Source organism: Python bivittatus, unplaced genomic scaffold (assembly GCF_059951505.1).
Source record: "Python bivittatus isolate LINGU-HERP-01145 unplaced genomic scaffold, Pbiv_v1 ctg000020_np1212, whole genome shotgun sequence".
Lineage (NCBI taxonomy): Eukaryota > Metazoa > Chordata > Lepidosauria > Squamata > Pythonidae > Python > Python bivittatus.
This window is the reverse complement of record NW_028277030.1, coordinates 54245677-54271490: the sequence shown is the minus strand read 5'-3', so window position 1 is coordinate 54271490 and position 25814 is coordinate 54245677.

Sequence of the window (25814 nt, the reverse complement as noted above, 5' to 3'; positions counted from 1 at the left end):
TATTGCTTCTCTATTTTCTTTTAAACTGCATTAACTGTTCCAATAGAAGAGAGTATCTGTACCTCAGGGATGAACTGTGGAGTTCTTGGTGCTCTCTGAGTTTGGTTGTTTGCTTGCAGACCTTTGCAGATGCTTCATTACCCAGCTAGGTAACATCATCAGTGCATTAACTGTATTTTGACATATTGTCCATTTTTTTGGTTTTTAGATTTATTCTTTGCATACTTATCAGATAGTAAGTTCTAATAACCACAGTGGGACTCCTGAGTAAATGGGCATAGCAGAATACTGTTTACATAAAGTGGCTGAATGGAGGCACTTTGAAGAGAATGGTGGAATATAAATCAATAATCACAATAATAGATCATTTATTTATTTAAAATATTTGTACAGCTGTCAGTCTTAAACACAACTCTGGGTGGCTCACAACAACAATAAAACCCACTGACTATAAAATCATAAATCATAAAACAAAAACAAAAACCCAGCGCCTCAGTCCTCCTCTTGGAATGCCCCATAGCCAGCTCCAGATATCCTCACTCTATCCCAGCACCTGGGTAAAAAGCCAGGTCCTGATGGCCTTCCGAAAGACTGAAAGGGTGGGAGCTGCCAAATCAGTGGGGGGAGGGTTTTTCATAAGGTATGGGCAGCCACAGAAAAGGCATGCTTCCAGGATCTCACGAGGTGGCAAGATTTCAGGGAAGGGACCTGGAGCGTGCCCACCTTAGCTGATCTGATAGGACAGGCAGATATTCTCAGGGAGAGGTGGTCTTGCAAATATCATCATCATCATCATCATCATCATCATCATCATCATCATCATCTGTCATGAGAATGGAAGTACTAGGAGAGAGGAAATCTATCATGTGCGTCAAGCAGAATAAATGCTGATTTCCAGATAGATAATGCATGTAGAAAGGAAATGGCTGATAGCGCTTGTGGAAATGGTACAACATCTTTGGTGCCTTGCGCGAACACACATCTTACCTAATCTGTATTGAATTTCTTATAGAGGAATCATACAGAAGATGATTTCAGGTGACCATTTTCTGTGAAGGGTTCCCAAATACCTGCTGTGACAGATCTCCTTAGATGTCTCCATAAGCTGCCAGGAACAGCACGGTTGACCAGGGTGCTGTCTTCTCTTTCGACCTCTCCCTCTTCACCACTGAGGCATTTTGGTCAGAAGCAGGCAAAGCGCCCATGAAATCAGAGAGCTAAAGGGAGTCTGCATTTATTGTTCACATTCTTTCTTACAAAGATTTGCCACGAAATATTGGAAGAACGCTGCACTGTCACAGTTAAAACTCCGAAAGAAAGTCAGCCGCCAAAATCTGTCTAAGGCTTGGGCATACCTTTGTTAGCATTTTGATTCTCTGCTTCAACTGAAGGCACCAGTTCTGCCCCTGCCAAATCTCTGCAACCTGTCAGGGGGCTTTAAAAGGTAAAAGAAAACAGAACAGAACAAACAAAAATCCTGCCCAGAGCAGACAGAATATGAGGACTGCCACGGCAGTAGAACTAGCGCATCCCCAAGTATTTAGTAATAAAAAATCTGTTGTTCTTTGGTCGCCAGGATTTAACAAGCCTAATCCCTGAGAGAGGTGATAAAAATTCATTAATCTAATTAAATACTTCTTATTGCCAAAGTGACTTTGTAGAGTAGCTTTGCTGAAGGATAAGTGCAGAATAAAATGGAGTCCCAGCAGAGAAGCCAGCGTTAGACTTCAGCAAGCTACTACATGCTTCATTAAACTCATAATTATCCTTTGGTTCTAAGTAGCTGATATTATTTAATGAACATCCAAGATAATTTAAAGAAAATGTTTGCTAATGAGAAACAAACAGTGGTATGGAACACTGATATCTGGGGTGCAATAACCATGTATCTTACCTGATCACTGTATACAAGTTGTTGGAGGTGGGAGAAGGGCATTTTGATTTAGTCAAATGTTGGTTAGTTCTGCAGCATTTATATATTCTCATTGAGGATTATATATATGTGTGTGTGTGTGTGTATACACACACACATACACACACACACACACACTCTCATTGAAAACAACTAGAATATTTTAACAGAAATGGAAATTGTAATTGGAAAAGCGCTACCCACTCAGGTATCTTAGCTTCCCATGAAGAAAAGTCTTGCAAACTGAATTTTACAAGGTTGGTCCTGCGCCCTGCTTCCAGAATGCTGTTCCTAAATTGGGGAACTGTTTTAGAAGGGCAGTGAATAGGTTCCAGACCCGGCTTTCATGTGAAGGCTTTGTGATTAATTTGTAAACCTTTTGGCAGCTTATAGGTAGCCTGTTACTTTGGATGATGGGTGAGAGGCTGCAATGGATGCGATATAGAAACTCAAGAGTATGCCTTATTTATTCTTGGCCACCTGACTGAATCACTGAAACTAATCATTGCCAGCTAGTTGTAGCAGAAGCATCACTTATTCACGCACACACATACACAGATGCCACAGAATTACAGAACTTCAATCAAAATATGAAACTTGGAAGAAAATATTAACCCAAGAGGGGGAAAAAAAACCCAAACCACCATCAGGCCTCTTGTGGCTATTTCATGTACATGGTAACTGTGTTGTAATGCAGTATACAGACTGGAAAGGGTAGTGCTCAGGGACTATGTTGGTCTTTAATTATAAACAGTTGGTTATCTCTGTTTGTCCACAACAACTCCTAACTTGATAGGTTCCTTAGTTTAGAATGGTTTGACTCTAGTCTTATTTTTTTCAGTCTAGTACCCTCTAGATGTGGTAGGATTACAACATTCATAATTCTCAGCCAACACACATTAGACAAAGACAAATTCTCTTCTGAGCACTGTGTCCTACTGGTCTCCATCAATAGATGTGTCATTTCTTTTTAGTGACCAAATATGTAAGCAAAAATTGGAATAAACATAACATATAATTACACTGACCAACTGTATGGTGGATATTTTGTTGAATTTATTTTGATATACCTCTTGAGGGTCATTTGTTTCTCAAAGTTTATTTGTGCTTCATTCTTTAGTAAATTAATTTGTCCTGATCTAGTGACAGGATATCTGATGGAGCAGACTTATGGAAAGATTCCTTTGACAGAGACGGATGGATGTAGCTTCATACCTAGGTTCTGAAGATCTAATTCATATGTTCTGGTAGACGAGTTCTAGAAAAGCTTACTGTTAATTTGTATGCTACGTGTATCACTATTTACAATTAGCTTTGAAACATGGTTGAATGATAACTCCAGGTCGGTCTTCCCCAATGTGGGCCTGTCTAAATATTTCATACTACAATGCCTATTAATCCCAGAAAGTTAAGAGGTACCCCAAATATCTGAAAAGTGCTATGCTGAGGAAGCTAGCCTAGATGCAAATCCTTCTAAGGGGGAGGGTATAGTAGTAATAAATTAAGGATCTCTCAATGGGTAGTAGCTATGAGAAATAAATGAAACCTCCATTACAGAAGGATTACCCTGAATATTGATGTTGAAGATATCCTGTGAATTTTTAGAGACATGAGGGTGGGTTCAGGTATGATGATTCTTAGCAATGTTTACAAGGCTTGCAGGTCGATGATTGCCTCAGATTGGAAAAAATATCATTCCAACAGCTGTCTTTACTGTTTCTGAAAACAGTGTCACAGATGTGTTGCCTATAAAGTTGCATGAAAGATGTCAGCCTAATAAGCAGACATCAGTATTTTGAAAAGAGGCTGACTGAAAACACAAAGCATATATGAATCTCCTAGTTTATATTTTGCATTTTCTTGGCACTAGATAGAGTGTGTAATACATTTACAAGTGTCTTGAAGGGTACAGCCAAATATTATGTGGTGAATCTCAGAAATGAGGGCTATACCATTTAATATATTTGGTTTGCCCTTTTTATTTATAAGAGTCAGGGCACCCCTTCAAGGTATCTGCTGGACCTCTAGCTCCTCCAATGTGAAGCAAAATAACCATTGCTTTTCTGCTCTGCTGCCTGGAGAAAGGAGTTTGCATTGGTTCAGAAAGAGGGTGGTTGTTGGAAGAATGGAGTTGATGGTGAAAATGTATTGTAGTTACATAGTTACAGAGACTATGCTCTAGGCCAGCCTCCCACAACATGTATTTCTCCAAAACTCATGGACTGTAACTCTCATCATCCTTACTCTTGGGATGAACAGGGTTGGCGAGACTTGGTAGCAAAGATTTCTTCAATTTCCTCAATCCTTATACATCACGCTATTCAGGCCTTCAGGTTAATATGCCATCATGTCTTTGCAGGTGACAGCACCTCATCAACTTATCTGGTCTTAAAAATCCAGATAGTGCTTCAGAATTCAGGGAGTAGGAAGGTTGTAGGCTAGACTGGAAAATTGGGAAAAGGTCTGTAAGAAGGCAGTGGCAACTCCCTACAGATCTCTCCATGAAGTCACCAGGAGTCAAGCTAATTTGAAGTTGACTTTGCGTTTTTAAATTTAAATGTGAGGACTGAAATCCAAAGAGTCATTTGTTCAAAACCCCATTCTATGAAAAGTCACTATAGTCAAACCTCATAAAATTGTTGGGGGAATAAAATGTTTGTGGAGTTGAACCATGTCCATTGTCTCAAGTTTATTGAAGATAGCGTGAAATATTAATGTGATAAATAAATAAAATGCTGGTTTGCAAGGGCATATATTGCCCACATAAACATAAACCAATAGAAGAGAATATATGTAGCTCAGGATTGAACAGTGGAGTCTTTCGTGCTCTCTGAGCTTGGTTGTTTGCTTGCAGACATTTCATTACCTGACTAGGTAGCATCATCAGTGCTAGCGAGTGTGGGGTTTTCTCCCTGCTTATATTCAAAGGCTTGCCCTGACAGTGTTGGTGGGGGTGTGGTTTTCTCCTTGGTAGTTCCTACAGTATTGTTTTCTGCTTGTTTGTCTGGTGTTAATCCCTGCTTATCTGGGTGTTGGCTGCTGGAGGGGATATGTTCTGGTCTTTTCTTGTTTCCTTCTTAGCTTTTAGTTGTGTCTTTTGAATGGAGTATAAATATGGTTTATTTCTATATGTCTGTTGATGGCTGATTTGTCTGAATGCCAAGCTTCCAGGAATCACCTAGCCTTTTTGGATTTGGCTTGGTTTAGGATACTGACAGTTTCCCAGTTGAAACTATGGTTGAGTCTGTCCTTGTGTTGTGAGATTAAGGAGTTTTCATCATGTCTTCTGACTGCTAGTTGGTGTTCATGGATGTGTTCTGCTAGTCTTCTGCCTGTCTGTCCTACATAGTGGCTGTAACAGTCCTTACACTATGTTGTAGATGACAATATAGATGTTTTTTCTTCTTGGGCTACTGGGTCTTTTGGCTTGCTTAAGATGTTTTGGAGGGCTTTAGTTGGTTTGTTGCTACACTGATACCATGTGTTTATAATAGTCTATTGATTGTTTATGAGATGTTTTTGATGTATGGTAGTGTTATCCTTTTCATAGCTTGTGTTGGTTGTGCTACAGTGGGTTGAGTGGTCAGGTACTTTTTGATAAAGTTGTGTGAGTATCCATTTTGTTGGAAGATGTTATATAGGTGATCTGTTTCCTTTTTCTGGTGTTCTGGGTTGCTGCAGTGTGTTTGTACTCATCTAAATAATGTCTTTAACCAGCTCCTCTTGTGGGAGGTTGGGTTGTTACTTAGGTAATGGAGCACTTGGTTAGTGTGGGTTGTTTTTTTGATAGACTTGTGTTTCTAATTTACTGTTGTTTCCTCTGCTGATAAAGATATCCAGGAAGGGTAGTGTGTGGTTGTTTTCTTCTTCCCTAGTGAATTTTATTCCTTTGAAGATGTTGTTGATTGTTTCATGTGTCTTCTCTAGTTGTTCCTTTGTTATTATGATGAAGGTGACGACCACAGCAGAATGAAGAGACAGCGAGTAGACTAGCTCTTTGTAATTCCTCTTGGGACAAAGAGAGGACTTGAGATCACCCACAAGTGCCTCATACAGTTGCTTCTCATGAGGAGACTGCAAGACAGCTGTCTCCAGAGGGTTTAGAGCTCTGGAAGATGAGGGAATAGCCATCTTGCTCAAACCACGGTTGGCATCTTCAAAAGACACATGATGGCATACTTCCTTTTCTAATCACTTTCAGAAATTGCTTGTTAACTGCTTTTCAGCTAATAGAAACTTTTAGATCAACAGGTTTTAGAACACTGGGTAAGTTTCCTTCAATTCTTAGTGAAAGAAGTTTTAAATACAAATGTAAGGACTTAATGTTTTTTTCTTTTGGAATAAACAGCAAAAGGATGATTAGAATTTTGATTTTGGAAAGTTACAAACAGACTAAGGGTCCAGATGGATTTGAAATAAGATTTTGGAATTAATTATAAGAATCCTTCCTGTGGGAAAATGCTTTTGTTTTGAATTCTCTTTAAAAAAAAAGAAAAAAGGATGAGACTTTGAAAGTCGGACATTAGAGGGAACCAGAAGGAACGAAAGATTACAATTAAAACAGAAGAACACTTAAATTTGACTTACTAATACAGGATGGAGCAAAATATTTTAACATTGGACATATTGAAGGATATTTTTGACCAATGGACCTGAAAGTTAATTTTTAGAGTCTCTGCCTCTATAGATAGACTGTGCTTAAAAGATGTTATGGAAGAGGAACAAGTTTTACTGGACAAGACTGAGACTGATTTGAAAGTGGATTTAAAAATGACAGGCCACAAGAATAATATGGAAAAAGATGCTACACTGGAGATACAAAAGAAACCGGCTGATGTCTTAATAATTAAAAGGGATATACATATAACAAACTAAGAGAGTGACCTGGATAATTTTCTTATATTGGATTTACAAAAGAAGTTTGTTAAAGCTTTGAAGAATTTTATGAGAAGGGACAAAGAAAAAAATGAAAAGAAATCAAGTTCTAGGACATTACTTGAAGAGACTAAAGATCAAGATTATTAAAATTAAAAGGAAGGAATATAAAGTTGATTTATTTGATCATGGTTAAAATAGATACAGTCATGTGAAAAAGAAAGTACACCCTCTCTGAGTTCTATGGTTTTACATATCAGGACATAATAAAAATAATCTGATCCTTAGTAGTTCTCAAAAGTAGGTAAATACAACTTCAGTTGAACAACACCACATGTCATATTACATCATATCATCATTTATTTTACAAAAAGAAAGCCAAAATGGAGAAGCCATGTGTGAAAAACCAAGTACACCCTTACTGCTTCCATAGGTATGAGGAGGCTAAGTAGCAGCCAGGTGCTGCTAATCAAATGCCCTTGATCAATTGATCATCAGCAAGTGTGACTACTTCTATAAAACCTGAAGTTTTAGGAGTTTGCTGGTCTTGAGCATTGAGGTGTGTGTTAACACAATGCCAAAGAGTAAAGACATCAGCAATGATCTCAGAGAAACAATTGTTGATGCCCATCAATCTGGGAAGGGTTATAAGGCCATTTCCAAACAATTTAAAGTCCCTCATTCTACAGTGAGGAAGATTATTCACAACTGGAAAACATTCAAGACAGTTGCCAATCTTCCCAGGAGTGGATGTCCCAGAAAATTCACTCCAAGGTCAGACTGTGCAATGCTCAGAGAAATTGCAAAAAATCCAAGAGTTACATCTTGGACTCTACAGGCCTCAGTTAGCATGTTAAATGTTAAAGTTCATGACAGTACAATTAGAAAAAGACTGAACAAGTATGGTTTGTTTGGAAGGGTTGCCAGGAGAAAGCCTCTTCTCATTAAAAAGAACATGGCAGCACGGCTTAGGTTTGCAAAGTTGCATCTGAACAAATCACAAGACTTCTGGAACATTGTCCTTTGGACAGATGAGACCAAAGTGGAGATGTTTGGCTATAATGCGCCATGTTTGGTGAAAACCAAACACAGCATATCAGCACAAACATCTCATACCAACCCTCAAGCATGGTGGTGGAGGGGTGATGATTTGGGCTTGTTTTGCAGCCACAGGACCTGGGCACCTTGCAGTCATTGAGTCAACCATGAACTCCTCTGTATATCAAAGTATTCTAGAGTCAAATGTGAGGCCATCTGTCCAACAGCTAAAGCTTGGCCGACATTGGGTCACGCAACAGGACAATGAACCTAAGCACACCAGCAAATCTATAACAGAATGGCTGAAAAAGAAAAGAATCAAGGTGTTGCAATGACCCAATCAAAGTCCAGACCTCAACCTGATTGAAATGCTGTGGCGGGACCTCAAGAGAGCTGTGCATAAACAAATGCCCACAGACCTCAATGAACTGAAGTAATGTTGTAAAGAAGAGTGGGCCAAAATTCCTCCACAGTGATGTGACAGACTGATAAAGTCATACAGAAAACAATTACTTCAAGTTATTGCTGATAAAGGTGGTTCTACAAGCTATTGAATCATAAGGTGTACTTAGTTTTTCACACATGGCTTTTCCATTTTGGCTTTCTTTTTGTAAAATAAATGATGACATGGTGTAATATGTCATGGGTTGTTGTTCATCTGAGGTTATGTTTACCTACTTTTGAGAACTGCTAAGGACCTGATGATTTTTATTATGTCCTGATACGTAAAACCATAGAACTCAAAGAGGGTGTACTTTCTTTTTCACATGACTGTATGTTGTTATCTCTGGTAGTCCTTAATAGACTTTTGCTGATCAGGACTGAATGATGAGACTTTAAGGATTTGTTTATAGATAGGAAATGGGATATGGGAAGAAGAGATCATTTGTTTTTATTTTAAGAAGAGGTGATAAGTTACTAAAATTGTTTATATGTGATGAAGAGGGAAGTCATTTCTTTATATATTTTTTCTTTTTCTTTACTATATTCCTATTTTTATTTCTTTTCTATTTTTTTCTTTTCTGAACTTTCTATTTTTTCTTCTTATTTTTTTTTTTTAGATTGTAATAGTTTTTATCTTGTTAATTGAAACTTTTAGTGAAATTACTATAAAAAAGAATGCTTGAATTTGGCCTGTAAAGGAAGATATGTGGAAAGAGATCAAGAAGATATGGTAGCCTTTTTTATATTGTACTTGTTTTGGAACTTCTAGAATAAATTACCAAGTGTTCATCTATTTTTCACTGAACATCTATTATGATCTGGTGCCCTCACAAAACCAAACAAAAGTTTTGTTATTCCAACAAGAAAATGCCTAAGTGTCCAATGATAATGAAAGTGTTCCTCTGAGTCAGGGTTCTCCAAACTTCTGCACTGGTGACACATTTTGAATTTTCAGAGCATCTTATGGATCCTTCCACAAAATGGTTGCCAAGTCTGATGTTGCCAATCATAAAAGAAACAACTATTTACCAGAATCGTCTCTCCCAGCTCAGCTTTCCTTTGTCTTTTTCTGGGCTGGTGGATACATTTCCCTACAAATTCCCAGAATGTATCCATTTGCTGTAGTAGTTGTTGCTATTATTATTATTATTACTACTACTATTGAATGCCATTTCTCTGTGTTGGACCCAGAGGCATTGTTGAAAATACAGTTTTGTTTGAAACTGGAACTCTGCTTTACAGCACACTTCATTCTCATTTATTACAGTAAAACCTTATTTTAACACACTAATTTGGGAGAGGGGGTATCTGCTATTCATGAATATCCATTAAATATAAAAATACATAATTGCAGTGATTTACATCATTTGCATGATAAGTTCATTATGTAAATGAAGTAAATTGTTGTGGAAATTTGGTCCATTACATACAAAATCCATTGTACTAAGGTCTGCTAAATTAAGGTTTCACATTATTTATTTTGAATTGGTTGTTAAGCACCTTGTTGAAAAATGCAATAGTATTACTATTCCATTTCCACTCACTGTGTATCACAGCCAATGATGGCTGATTTTCTTCTTCACAATATGAGCCCTATCCAAGGGTTTGGGAATCATAAAGGTAACATCTAATTATGTCCATATGAGATGCTCAACAGTGCTATTGTTTGCAGTTAGACTGTTGATTCAAATTTAGGCAATCCAAATTATTTCTAAGTCCTTATGGTATTCTACCTGGTACTCCAATTACAATACAATAGGTATCATGGTTGGCAACATCTTCCAAATTTTTGTGATCTCTATTTGCAAGTCTTAGTATTTTGTAATCTTTTCCAATTCCTTGTCTTCAGCATTACTCTCTGTTGGAACCACTACATCAATAAAACAAACATGATTATTTTCAATGTTTGGTGCATGTTTTTACTTGGCATGTTATGTTCCAAGTGTCGATCAGTTTGAATTTTAATAGTTAACATAATATTTTTGTTCTGTCATTTTCAATGTCTTTATTTGTGATTTCATGTTTACTGACTGTAAATCCATATTTTTTACAAAAATCCCTGTGTAATATCTTCCCAACTCGATCATGCCTTTTTTGGTAATCAGTCTCTGCAATTTTGCTGTATCTGGTTATTATAGGATCGACTGTTTCATCTTTATCTCAGGACAATTGGCAAGTGGTTTTTTTCTATTTATGCCCTGATGGCATTTGTGCATAGTGCTTGTTCTTGGGCAGAACCAATCATTTCTTTTGTTTCCTTTTTAATGTCCCATTCTTAAGCCACTGCTATGTTCTGACGTTGTCTAATTTTCCTTCAGTACCTTTCAGAAAATGTCCATAGTGTGCTTTGGTTTTCCAATTTTCTAATGCAATATACTGCAGAAATAAATTGACCTTGATAATCTGGACTAGCAAACCAGAAGGTGGATGATCAGTAATGCCCCACACCTTTATAGTGATGTCAACAGATTTTATCTTCCAACAGACTGGTAGACAAGTAAAATTAACTGCAGAGGAGGAAAAATGAGAATTTAAGGAATACTTCATTAGTCTGAACAGTCATGTGGCTTTTAGTTGTGTTTTTAACATAAGTATTGGAGCTGCCCAAAGTTTTTTTGGAGTTAGATGGCCTTAAAAAACCCAATCAATCAATCAATCAATCAATCAATCAAATCAAGACAAATAAACTTTATTCAAATAATCTCAGAAATGAAAGCTATTTGAAGAAATAAATCTTAATTTGACTAAAAAGAATATCCTGAAATCAGATTAGAAAACTGATTTATTAGTTAAATTAGTTAAAATTAGAAAGTGGTAAATGGATTTGATGAGATCCAAAGAGAGAGAGAGAGATGAGAAGTCTAAAGAGCAAATGGCGTTGGTAAAAGCAAGTGTGGTATGGCCAGATAGAGCGTTATGGAAAGGTCTAGCGAATGGGCTTGGAAACTAGTTTTAGCTATGCTTGCTTTTCTTATCTCATGCATTTCATTTCATTTCTTTACCATGTCTTATTCCTTTTCTGCACTCTGCAAAACACTGCTTATCTAGAAAGGGAATAGCATGAACTGCAGTCTTTAGCTCATTTATGCAGAAGCAGAGTCATGCAGAAAGTAGCTGGTGGCTATATATAAGCAGACAGCCCTGCCTGTCCTTGCCTTACTCTGCCCTCCTGCTGTCCCACCCAAATCTACCTAGGGAACATTTGGAAAAGAGAACCCCTGGAGAGCAGGAAATCCAGGGCTGTGGGCTATTCTGGGAAGTGAAAACAGGCTTCAGAGACAGATACACTGCATTTACTCTGAGAATCTATTTTCCAGGAAATCTAATTTCCTTTGGGACACAGAAGCATATTGATAGGCCCTGCATTGCTACAATGCACAGTGTCCCACTTGTTTCCCAGCAGAATTTTCAAGACCTGCTGCTGCCTTCTTTTCTATGTTGTGAAGTAGATGCACTGCAAGGAAAGCAGGTATAAAATGACACCTCTCACAAAGGATGCAACCTAGCCTGGAGACAGAGTATTAGCCGCTGTGTTTGGTGCATGTTTTCACTCAAGCACAGGAGGAAAAATCTTTCCCAGGGTATCAGGATAAATTCTCTCTGTTGCATTCTTTTTCTTCCCCACCTTCCCACCTGCTTGCCTTCTAAGTGTCAACGTGTCATGCCTTCAACACAGGCTACCTGTAAAATATTGATTTGTAGCAGGCTGCTACTGCCAGGTTTAGATTCTTTCTTCTTTGACAGTAATTATAAGCTACTACAGACCAATGCAGACTCAGGACCAATTTCATCATCACACCAGGAGTGCATCATGCTGTCTTTTGCGTGACTCAACATAAGGAAACAAGGCCTAGAAAATAATGAAACAAGGACCTGAAAGAGTAACTGAGGAACAACCTCGAGAGGCACCAAAGGAACCCATGGAGGTTGCAAGTTGATAAAACAGTGGCTGTCCCTAAAAGCAGTAATAACAGCTCTATTTCTTCAAAGGTGATTGTCAAAACACTCCCTAAATGCACGAAGACTAGGAAGACCGTTCTAACAGAGACTTGTCTTCTTATTCCCAACTTCATGTGCTGAACATCACACAGACCAAAATGTCTCAGGGATTCTCTTCTGGTTACTGAAGCAAGAATTTGGTGGTAATTTGAGGAAAGCAGATAGTATCTCAATTGTAGGTTGCAGAGTGATGGAAAGTGGCTAGGGAGATGGCAATCTGATGCTGTGATGCAAAATGTATTCTTTTATCAGCAGCTGAATGTTTGCTTAGTTGTATGTCATAAAGAGTTCCCAAAGCTTATGATTTCATGCTGGTTCTTCTGGATATGCCCCTCCACCCCTCCCATTTCTTTGTACTCTCAGTGATTTAAGATTATAATAAATTCCACCTGAGAATCTTTTTGACAAGCAACTAGAAGTTTAAAGGGTGTGCCTTAGGGAATCTGGAATAGTGCATTCTTCTTTTGTTTTTCTATAGCTTCCATCCATACCAGCATAATAGTTTGTTTTGCTAAATATGAATTTTCAGATCAGCCCCTGACTGTAGTTATTATAAACAGTTCTTGTGTATACACAAGCATTAGAAACTCGAGCTTTGCAGCAATCGCCTGCCTCTCATAGGATGTTTAAAAAAGATGGGAGGGGAAAGAGAGCAAACAATTGGCATCAATAAATCAATAGAACAAGATGATGGTTCAGTTTTACATTTTTCTTTTGTTGAAGCTTTCCAGAATGTAATGAAGGTGGTGGTGGTCGTTGCCTCCATATGCTAATCTCTGAACCGCTAAACTCCCAAATGTATGTAGTAATCCAGAGGATCTCGCAGCTCACAACAAACCAGGCAAAATACTTTTGTTGCCTTATACAGTGAATTCGATGCACCGCTCAAGAAATATACTCTGAGACAAAACAGCTAAAGTTGCTTAGAAGCCTTTTTACTGATTCAAACACCAATCACCTTGTGAGACCAATGGGGAAAGTTTTACTGTGTCGCAGACGGGTAAGACATTTGTGATATATTTATGCTGAAACATTCATGCTGACTACTGCAGGAATGGCAAGCCCACAGTCCCATTTCCAGCCCTCTGAGCCCTTCAAGATCATGCCATTAAAATTCAGCTGCAAATCACTGATTTTTGACAGCAGGCTCTTTAAAATCTTTCTTTAAAAAAAAAGGTGAAAAAATGAATTAAAAAAATGGAATAAAATATAATAAAATATAATACAATATATAGTTGTGTTGAGCCTTCAGTCAGCAGGTTGTGCATCTGTTTTAAGTAGATATCCCATCACCTTTCAAAGAAGGAAAATAGTGACATCTGTGCTTTCCACTGACATCACTATATCACTACCATGCTTCCTGGTGGACCTGAAGAAGAATAATGATAATAATAGTAACAACAATAACAACAGCAGCAACACAGCCCCAGCTGAAAAGGTCATCTGCTCATAGACTATTAATGGTCAATTTTTTTCCATCAGTTCTTACACACTAGAACTGCCTTCATCATATTGGATCAGGGCAAGACAGGTAAAGGTAGCCATGTGGTTCTGACCCAGTTCACATACGCTAGACAGGTGGAAATTTTTGTGATTTGGGTGACTAGATTTTGGACTGCTACTTTGATATTCTGGATTAGCGTGCTATCTACTGGTCTCTAGTCCAGCTACTCAATCTCTGAACTCTCACTGTGCTGAAAAGGGAAAGGAAATTGTAACCACATGGTTTCATCTCTCTCTCTCTCTCTCTCCCTCTCTCTCCTTTTCCCCCCTTCCCTTCCATAGTACTACTCTTCCTTTTCTTCTCTCAACTGGCCAAGGAAGGTGAGGAAGAAATGGTGTACTGTGGATGAGTCAAATAGAAGGCCAGTGAAGAAGGATTGTCAGATTTTCCTTTTGTAGTCCTTAAGCCACTAAGCTGTACAGAAGTCCCACTGATTTCACATCTATCTTGTAAAAAATGCAGTTGTACTGCTGCACAGTTGGTATAGAAATGTCCTTCTAATTCTTGAACATGTGGTATATTTTATTAATAAGAACAGAGCAGCAAGGAAAAATTGTTCTTTTTCAACCTCTCTGGATATCTTGCCCCAATAATGTACACGCTTAGCTTAAAAGATGGCTACTTTTTGCATACTCTCCTTATTGGTATTCTTCTGCATTACACCTTGTAGCACAGTATTTCACTTGACAACTCAGATTTTGTGGTCACATTTCCAAGGCTACAAAACATAGAATGTGAAGCTTCCCGGATCTTTAAAGTCTAGATTTTGTGCCACAGTATCCATAGGCCTGCACAAAATACTTTAATGCTTGCCTGTATATTATTCTTGTTTGCGACAGATTGTCCAAGATTCCACAATCCCCAAGATTCTTACTTTGTAATTTATGTGTACTATTTTCCAACTGTTTTCCTACAGAGACCTACAAGGGTAACACTTTGGGTGGGAGGAGATTCATGAATTTTCCCTTCTTACAATACCTGGAAACAGAGAAATATGTGTGAGCCACTCCCACATTTTCATACAATGGAAGAGTACTTGTTAACAGTATGAAAATAATCACTGCAACATTACTGGATAGCTAGACACTAGTTTCATTCAACCTCTCATTCGTGAACAGATTTCTTTAAGCAACAACCATGAATCAAGGCAAATATATGAAAATGATGATAGCAATATGTTTCCTTTGGTATTGAAATCTGGCACAAGTGGCAGTCAGCAGTGGTGTCATGTTTCCTCTTCTTTTTTATGAGTGGAAATGTCCCATTATTGCTACTATTATAAATGTAGGCTCCCCATTGACGTCTGCAGGGGAGAGCAAGGCAGGGGCTAATGTTGAAGTGTTTGCATCACTACCTCATGATGTAAATGTCACCCTGTGCCTACTTGGGTCTGATGCTGTGATGCAAATACAAAAGGGCGGAGCCTGCATAATGACATCATGACGCATGTTTCATCCTTTTGGCATCATCATGGTGGGGACAGATGCCTGTTGATGGAGCTCCCGATTCTGTCCTGGGCTTGAGGAACTGGTTCCCTCGGGGACCTCCCAGCAGAATTCTTCCAGCTCCTCTCCAATTCACGTTCCACAAAGCCGGCTGGCTGCTGAAACTTGCCTCCTTTTCTCCCTCTCCACTGGCCAAGCTGTTAATTGATACTCCTGGATCCTTCTTACTCCCCAAGCTGCCCCTCTCCCCTTGTAGGGGAGTGTATCCTAGCTGGGCAAAGTCCTGCAGAGAGAAAAGCCTTGTGCTTTTTTGTCTTTGCCACTTGCTTATTCATGAACAATCTTCTCTCTCCGTTCCTGTAAAGCTTTGTCTCTTATTTTCTGTATCTCCTTAAGTTGCCTCTTTTTAGGCAAACCTTTTCCATCTCTTTTTCCTAGTCATGCCTCCAGACTTTTGCTCATCTCCTTTCTCCTGCTGGGTGTCTCTGTGGGCACCTACAGTTTTGTTTTTTTTAAATCTTCCCTCTACTGAATTTTGTCTTTCTTTCTCTGTACATTGGATTAGAACCATCTCCCCACCTTGCCAGAGATTTCTAATTCTGATTTCTTTCCTGACTCCAGGTACTAGGATGCAGCATAAACAAAGAGTTAAAAATGGTAAGACAGAAAGAAAAAGAAAAAAGAAAAAAGAAAAGACCCACCAATCTTAGGAAGATCTGCCAGCTCCCCGATCTGTGGTGATGGAATGGCCTTTATAATATTGTTTAGTCTCGTATTGTTTAGTTTGGGGATTTTTGTGGTTGTTGCTGTTGGCTTTTGATCATGGAAGGAAGAGGCATGCCAAATGCCCCCTGTGATGCTCAGAAAATAGCAATTAATGGTAAAGAAATTTCTGTTTTCTCCTAAGCTTCTAATGGGCTTTTGTAACCTTGGTATATAAGAGAACAACAATATTAGAGATGGGCTTTCAGGAATCAAAAATTCCTGCTCTTCCACCTTTAGAAGAAAACCCACAACCAGAGGGATCTGTATCCAGGCTAGGAATATTAATAGGGATGTAGTGAGACCCAAATGCTACTCAGCAACTCTCTCATCAGGGAAGGCTGAATCATACCATGTTTCAACCAACTAGAAATGGTAGTTTAGTATCCATGGGCTTCCCCTGAAGACCAACAAAGCCTCCAGCAAATAATTTCCATAGTCCGTAATGAAAGAACCTAAGTGCTTAGGACAAATGTTGCCAATGCTACACTTCTGAGAATGAGGTGGATTTGAACCAAATGTAGGACGAGAAAACCCATGTGAACCAAGGAGAAGTTAAATGCAGGGGAAACAGTAACTCTACTATTGAACTGTTCCTATTATTAGGAAGCTTTTTCTAACACTGAATCCAAATCAACCTTCCTGGAACTGAAATCCATTATTTTGGGTGCTGCATTCTGGCACAATGGTCTGTCTTGACTGGTTTTTGTGTATCCTTTCAGTATCTGAAGAGTGCTGTCATAATCCCTGCTCAATCTTCTCAAAGCCAGACATTCTCAGTTTCTTCAGTCACTCTTCATGGGTATTTAGCTTCTGTTTCCCTGATCATTCTCTCTGAATCTCTTCCGTTTTTTCCTGAATCCTCCTTAATTTGTAATACACAGAACTTGATACAATATTCAAGCTGGGGTTTGAGCAATGCAGAATAGTATAGAACTATTATTTCCTCTGATTTAGAAGCTAGACTGCTGTAGATGCACCCTACACCCGAGTTTGCCTTTTTCACAGCCGTATCGCTGTGCTGATGCGTATTTGATTTATAATAAATTACTATTCCAAGATCTTATTCGCAAGCACTGTTACCAAGCCAGGTATCACTCACCCTATTTCTGTATCCCAAGTGAAGAATTCTGCATTTGTCTGTTAAATTTCATTCTCTTATATTCAACCCACTTCTTTAACCTATCAAGACTATTTGAATGTTATATCTGTCTTCTAGCTATCCCATCCAATTTTGTGTCATCTGCAAAGCTGATAAGGATTTTCTCCATCTTTTCATACAAGTCATTAATAAAGAGTATGGACACAGGCCCGAAACTCATGGCACCCCATCAATACCGTTTTCATGTTTGATGAACAATCACTAATGAGCTCTCTTGAATACAACTTTCAAGCAAGCTATGTACTTAGTTAATTGTTATGCCATTCAGCCTACACTTAACTAACTTGTTATTCAGAACATCATAGGGGATTTTGTCAAGCACTTTGCTGAAATCAATATATATTATGTCTATAGCATTCCCACAATCTACTATGGAAGTTACCCTACCAAAAATGAGATAAGGTTAATCTGTTAAGGTTAAGACCTATTTTTGACAAATCCATGCTGACTTCTGGTAATTACGGCATTGTTTTCAAGAACTTACTGATCAATATCTTTATTAGCTGTGCTAGAATCTTCCTAGCTATCAGTTTTAAATTGACTGTCAGTAGTTCTTGGATCCTCATTTCCTCTATTTTTGAGTGGAGGGACATTTGCCATTTTCCAGTCATCTGACACTTCAACTATTTGATAGGATTGCCACCTGGTCAATATTTGGCCAGCCCATCAGGAAGATCCTTCAGTATGTTAGGATGTAATTAATCTGGCCCTGGAATAACTGCTGAGGATATAGTCATTATCCTATAGCAGTATCCACTGAAAGAATATATGACTACATTATCACTGAAAAGGAGGAAATTGGACTTGCTGTTGTGCACCCAACCGTATACACCATTATGATAAACTTCTTTTCATTTTGTTTTTTTGTGCCTTCATGTCAGTGTTGAATCCTGGCAACTGCCTGGACTAGTCCCTGCAGTTTTTGTAACAAGATTTTCAGAAGTGGTTAGTCCTTGCCTTCTTCCTAGGGCTGAAAGTGACTGACTCAAAATCAGTCCACTGGTTTTTTACCTAAGGCAGGACTGAAATTCATAGTCTCACAGTTTCTAGCCTAATGTCTTAACCACTATACCAAACTAGCAACTGCCAAACTAAAACTTGTTCATTAACCTATGAGAGAAATGAATTTTCCTTAGTTTGGGTCCTTGGCCTGTGAAATTGCCCAAAGGAAGAAAGGGGAAAAGCACAATCAATGGAGTGGGTGATTCTGAGTCATCCTGCAGTTTTGAGTGCTCAGAGAACAGAAACAGATGTCTGTCTTTAAAATAAGTTCCATGGAGGTAAATGGGGTTTACTTTGTTCCCTAGTGAACATGAGCTATGCAATTTCCTGCTTGGCTTCCAAAATATTCCTTGCCATGATGACCCCATCATAAGGAGTTGAAAAATATTGCCAACTAATTGACCAATTCATTAACTTGGTAAAATTAAATCCAAGTCACTCCACTCATCAGCAATATGAAATCAACAGTATCCTGAACATTTTTTTCTTTTATATAACACTTTCTTTCACTGCACTCAGTTTCCAAGCCCTAAACAATGAATATTTCACATTAAAAGACTCTGCTACAAGCTGGCAACACACTTAATCCTTTCATATGGATTATACTTACTATTTGCAGACTGCTGTGGAAATATATAAGCACTAATATCAGTAGAAAGAATTTAATTCCAGCCGGATCATGGAACTTCCACTCTGAGAACAGTGGCATCTTTAGCGTAGAATTGATGTTTCATTATGGCTCATGTTTGCCCTGCTGGATACTTCAAAGTATTTATACAGAGAAGGCCGGAAAAGTAACATGCTTCACCATTACATCCATCTCTGTTCTGCCATCTATTCTTTTAGTGAAATGTATTTCCCAAGCATAAAGTATAAAAAAACACTTTAAACTAAGTTCAAAGGATAATCATCAAAGACAGGATTTTTTTTTAGTGCAAGGCATTGCTGCATCTCAAAGCATCCTACACAAGCCTCAGAAGACTTCCCTCTTCCTCCTCTGCATCTCATTTGCTCATTTGCAGCCTTCCCAAACCTGGAATCCTCAAGAAGTGTTGGAACTACAACATCTATAATTTCCAGCCGTCATATCTGTTAGCCAATGCAGGTTGGAAATTACAGAAGTTATTCTATAACACATGTGGAGAACAGGTGGGAATAATTAATTAATCCTGCAGTGGAATTCAGGAATAACTTTTACAATTTCTACTTGTCATTGGAGAATACATTTTCTAATGGACAAGGATGCCTCTTGAATTATGACCTTATCTATAACCACATGTCTGCATTGCAATCTCTGGGCTGGATGTGTACATATGTGATGTGATGATCTTGGTGTTTTTGCTATAACTATAACTATAACTATTTTATATGTAGAATTCCATGTTTTATTCAGCCAACCAGAAAGCTCTGTCAGTCTTAAACTGTTTGTATATTCCCTTTTTGGCCACCCAGTTGGCAGCTAGAGTGAACTAGTCAAATTATTTCAAAGAGATGTTGGATTACAGTCCTCTCATTCATGAAATCCTCAGTGTAACTGCTGGCAGATGCTATCAGTCCTGGAGTATCATGTTGTTACCAGGGTTGTTGGTTTTGGTTAGAGAGGCAAAATTTGCCTTGCAAAAACTGTTGGCAAATTATAATTTTTAATGTGACTGAGGGAAAGTTGTATGAAATAGATCTGGAATAGTCAAGCAAATTAAACTGCAATTAAATTTTAATTCATTGAAAGCAAATTTAATTCTTGTTTTAGCAGTGCCCAATTTGATGTCTCTACCATACTACACAAAAGCCTAGTGTGCCCTTCACTCCTTCCCAAACAACACCATTGTGATTTAGGTTGAAAAACAGATGAAATAGTGTCTTCTATGTTCATTCTGATCTCTTTTTATCTACAACATCTCTATCACACTCTCATTCTCTTAAGTAAGCCCTACTTACTTGATGTTCAGCTGGGGTTTCTTAGCTTGCATGAAGATGCTATATTGCAAAGCCTTGTAAGGGAAGCAAACTCAGGAAACAAGGACCACTTCCTTGATTTCTGGAAATATCTTTACTGCTAGTAGGGTAATATAACTGAATCTTGACAGCTGTCAAAACAATTACCCAGCTCAATTTATACCTAGCATAATTAAGGTGGAGTGTTTCTGAGTCTCTTTTTCACCTTTCCCCCCCTCCCCTGAACTCAGAAATATTTTCTGTAAGAGTCCTGGTTCTTTCTGTAATTGTTGTACTCCCTCTTCTGATTTCTTCTGTTAGAGATACCATCACATATATCTGTATTTCAAGAATGACCATGTAATCCGTATGAACCTAGACTTTCCAAGACAAATCACATATGGAATGGCTAAAGTTTTATTAATATTTCAAGTTTAGCCAATTCTGGTGGAGGACCCAAAAAAGTATCTACCTAAAGATGACTTATTTCACTCTTTTATACTGTTTTGATTGTTGTTTCTAAAATGAAACCATTTTTGCCTAAGGAAACTATGTTTGAACTCACTTCAGCCCCTTGCCAACATAAATTCTGGAGAATGGTTACTAGGAAGGAAGTGGGAAAAGACATGGTAACTGCGAAATGCTGGGCTATTGCCTCCTAGTGCTTTGCTTAACAGTTGAGTCCACCTGAGGGAATATTGACTGGAAGGGGTGGCAGATAGCCTTCTGGTGAATTGGTGTGGTGTTGTAACTGGCAATATTCCCAGTTCCATGGAAGTTCTTTGTGACAACTCCACAACATGAACTGTAAACTCCAGATGTGCCTACCAGACCAAATTGGTTGGCCCCATGGTTTAGCATTATGTGTGAAGCAGATCAAGGAGAGAAATAAATTACACAGTAAAGGTACCACATGTTCCTGAAGAGTAATATCCTTTTGCTGAGTAATGCAGTTGTAGGAATAAGGAGGTACTGAGGAGTGGATTTGCACATAGAAAGGATATACTAGTTAGGCATTCATGAGCTCAGTAATTCTGAATTGCAAATATCTTCCAGGTTGTTTTCCCACTGCCAAAGGGAAAATGATAAACAGAAATTATTAGAAAAAGAAACAGCATATGATAAATAATAAACATTATGCTTTGGAAATATAAATTGTGTGTGTGAATTAACAATAGAATAGTTTATGGATTGTTGTGTAACTGAATAAATAATGAAATATACTCTTAAGCAGATAATAAGCATTTACAGAAGAAAACTGATAGTTGGCGGGGGTTAAGTACTGATTCTCTAATAGCTCTCCACACCTACAAGAGTATTAGAGGGCAAACATGGGGGCTGAAAGTCTCATATTTGTGTTGTAACATGTAATTGCAGTCTATGATTTAGAGAAAATGAGCAGCTGAGTTTATGTAGGCTAGGAAATGCCTCATTTTTTATTCCTTCCTTACAAGAAAATAAAATCTATCAATGAGAAACATCATATCTATTATTACACAATTTTTTTTAGAAAAGGACACTAGTCTAAAACTACTAATTTAAAACCCTGTAGATTGAAAAGAATCACCCAGCTAACTTCTTGTGTGATAGAATATGTTTTTCAATAGCTTCATATACCAGTGAAACACCATACACATTTTAAGGCTTCAACATAATGGTATTTGAAAAACCTATGGAAAATCATGGAATGTTTTGAAACATTTTATCATGGGGGCAGGTTAGGATAGACCCAGCCCCAAGATCTTTAGAACTGATGGCAGTTGTTTTCTAATGAAAAAGGCAGTGAAACGAAGCATCAGTGTTAATGTGAAGCCCCTGCTGAGAAATGATACTGAACAAGAATAAAGCTCTTCTTTAGGTAAAAGTGCATAAATATAAAAGAGACTTATAATTGGATTCTGTAAGACTTGGAAACTAACACCCTTACACTTATCATGCTGAACATTATGGTTTCTAGTTCTATTAGTTTTCCAGTCTAGATTTTTTAGAAAGTAAGATGTGCAGTTTCTGAGGATCTTGTGAACAAGTGCAAGCAGCATTTGCATTCTCAAATTATTCACATGAAAATATCGTAAACTTCCCAAAGTGAATACTTTGATTTTGGAGATTTCAAAAGCTTTGAAAATGCAATTCTTTCACCTAATATACTGAAATACAAAATCCCTGTATGAATGTAGCTCAGTAGTCCTAAATATTCTGTCTTGTCCATCGGATAAGATATCTTGCCAATGCAATTCAGAGCTATGTTAGCCAATGGATGAATTTGCCCCAGCTCCCCAATCCCTCCAGTTCAATGTACTTCTTGAGTAAAATGGAACTTTATTAGCTGATGGATAGACCAGCCTGTGTGAAAATCCTGTTGGCCCAAGGCAAACCTGAGGTGCTCTTTGGGGGTACAGCACAGGAGGCAAAGAGCTATAGCTTCCTCATTTTTCAAGGCAAAGAAGTAAGTGTGCCTCACAGTGATAAAATCAGGTCCCATAGCCTAGGAATCTCATTCCAGGGACTACATACAGTATATTCCAGAATTTCCAGGTAATGGGTTTTAGTTCATTGTTCATTTTCTTCCTAAACAATTGCTGCCAGGGAAACAATTCCAACCAAAGCTAAGAACATCATAATCAATTGACCTAAATTTAAATAATCCAGATGTGGGCAGCAGCTAATCTGCATTATCTGGTTGGCTTAGTTTTGTATAACAGCCCAACATAGAAAGGTGGACTAAAATTAAACAGATAACAATAAATGAACATTCAGTGAACATTATTAATTAAATACCAAGGTTGAATTAAAATTACACTTTTCTTGCATAGCCCTATTTCTTAAAACCTGACATTTCTGAACAGTTCAAGAAAGTTTATAGAAATACAGATATTGCCATTTTCTATTTGTAACTTTCTTGTGTTTTTCTACTTTTTTCTTGCTCGAGAAAAACAGCTAGTGAGAGAAAGCTGGTATATCTGCACAATAACAGTTGCTTGCTGGAGGGGATTGAGACCAATGGCTGTCAGGGCAAAGCCATCAAAAGAAAATGGCACAGAGAACCACACTGAATCCACATCAATCTGTCAATAACCTGTTTTGAGATTTACAAAAATATAATAAAAAAGAAGCAAGTTGTTTTAGTTTAGCTTGTCCTAGTTGGAAACAGGCTGCTGAAGAAAAGACCCAAAGTTGCACAAAATCGGAGAAAGATTTTTTTATTTTTTTTTTGCAGAATGCCCATTAAGACAAAATGCTGTTTTAAAAATATAGCAATGACAATGCCAGACAAATATTCTTCAGGATGTTATTGGCTTCTATTCTATCTTCAGACTGGCTTTGCTAAAGCGATTCCCAAGAGAAAGACAGAATTCTGATGTTTATGGTTACATTTTGTGCTTTTCAAACACTAAGGTATGAAAGAGTTTTGAGTTATATGAGTCATGCTTAAATTTACTGCTACTTTAAATTTTGCGTAGAAGACATAAATATGTATAATTGTTACGCGGGTGGAAGATCATATTGAACTAGGGCTGGGTTAGTGGAAACAGAATTAAAACAAGCAATAGAATGAATAGATATGATCTACTCCTGTCATTGTCATATGAATCAGCTGTGAAAACAGATGGCTCAAGGAAAAAACCTACTGGATAAAAATCATCTTTAGATTTCTGGATGAAACCTAAATATCGCAAGTCAATCTTAAAAATGAGGGGAAGAGGAAAACATATGAATATTCTAATCTGAGATCACAGCCTGTTACTATGCATCTTTTTAAAATTGGGGGCCGTGTGAAAGAAGTTACTGATTTAAGCCTTCCTGAGGAATGACCCACTCTGCTGAAACATTATGAAACCTTGCCCTGATTTACTTGCATGGACACTAGTATGTAACTAATCTTGGCTACTGATGGCAGAGGTGAACAGAAATTCTACTGTTATTTGAGGCAGGCGGCAAGATGAATCTGATAGCTGCAGTAAATGAATGGAGTGAGTTTGGTCTGAAAGGGTACTTGTTCCTCTTTTCAGCCATGGGGAAGGGGCTGAATCTTCATAGAACTTTCCATTATTTAATCAGCATTGGTATTTCTTGTGCAACTGAAGATAGTTTATTGTGTGCATCATCCCAATATAGATGTATGGGTGTGTGTACTCCCACTCCGCCAACCACCATAATATTTTTTCATTGGTGTGAGTTTGATGAGCAAATTATTTCCATTAAAAGTTTCGGGAAAGAAGCTTTCTGAATACCAGATCATCTACTTCAATATTCTAAGAAGGGGAGGGGGAATCCCCAAATCTCTATGCCTCCTGGAGGTTCATAGAGGATATTATCTAAACTTCCAGTGAATCATACAGCTGACAGTGTTGCTATTTCTAGGCCAAAGAAGCACTCTTTGAACAAAATGCAATCGTTGTGTCTTTTCAACCTGCGCTTCAGCAGAGTGAAACAGCAGGATTCCCGTACTGTATAATAACTGTCAGAAACAATTTCTGCTCTGTAAGTGAGGTGAAGCAAAATGTCAAAATATTTGAATACATTTCATTGAGGATATCTTCTTTTAAATTAGTAAAGGCTGGAGGAAAAGAATCTTATTCTCTCACATAATAAATATGCATAGAGCATCGAGGGGCCAAGTGAATTCTAATAAAGCAGAGTCCTAGCTTGTTAATGGTGTTAGTGGAACCACAACAATAAAACACAATAATTATGAGTTAAAGGAATGCCAGCCTTGGCCTTTTACCAGGATTCTTGAACATATTATTCAGAAAAAATTTAGTAGTCTAAAGTCAACTGTGTTAATTACCATATTTTATAAAACCCCTTGTATAGAAAGGAGCAATCAGAGAAGGCAGCCGGCAAGGATTCTAACCCAAATGAGTATATCTCATTATTAGTACAACTGTACTCTTTGGAACTCATTAGCCTAGCTACCTTCGCCTTGCTCATTCCAACCTGTCCATGAAATGCTGGGAAAATAATGGCAAGGAGATCTCTCTAGTAACAATAGTCCCACTTAAAGCTTGTCATCTCCTTGGAAATCAAAGCACTTTCCAAACTATCTAGTGGAATGAATCAAGTTTATGGAAATAATGATTGTCTTATGCTCAGGGTTTCCTTCATGCCATCTCAGATCCCTTTATTGCTCCCTGACACTGATTCAGATGATACCATAAGAGAATTAATTAGAAATATACCCCATGCCAATAAAAGACTAGATTCATTATTGAGGGGAAGGGAGGGGGAGAGGCTTCATTAATATGGAGGGAATTTAATAGAGAGGGAGGTGTATAAAGATCTTAAGAAAACATTGCCGATGAAGCAGTGCTGTAGATATCAGGCATAGTTTTATTTACTTATTCAAAACCTTTGTATTCCATTTTTTCACAGCTTGTGGTAGCTTGGAAGAACACTCATTAAAGCAACAAATGGGGGAAAGGCTTCTAGTGAAAACACTTTCATTCAAGGCATTGTTAATGAATACCATAATTTTAAAGGTAAATATTGATAATATCATGATCAAACACCAAAGAACTAATCTTCCGACAATACTTCCCTAAACCAGTGAGAAAGTTAGACCTGCTTCTTCTTCCATCAACAGTTTCTCATTCTACTTTTAAAATGGTGAGGAGCTTAAGTAAGGAAATCCATGTTTGCCAGATAGAATAGGTGATTTACTGAAAAGAAAAATAACCATTCTAGCCTACAGGCCTTCGATAAATGCAAAGGATGCCTTTAAATTGAGCCACTAAT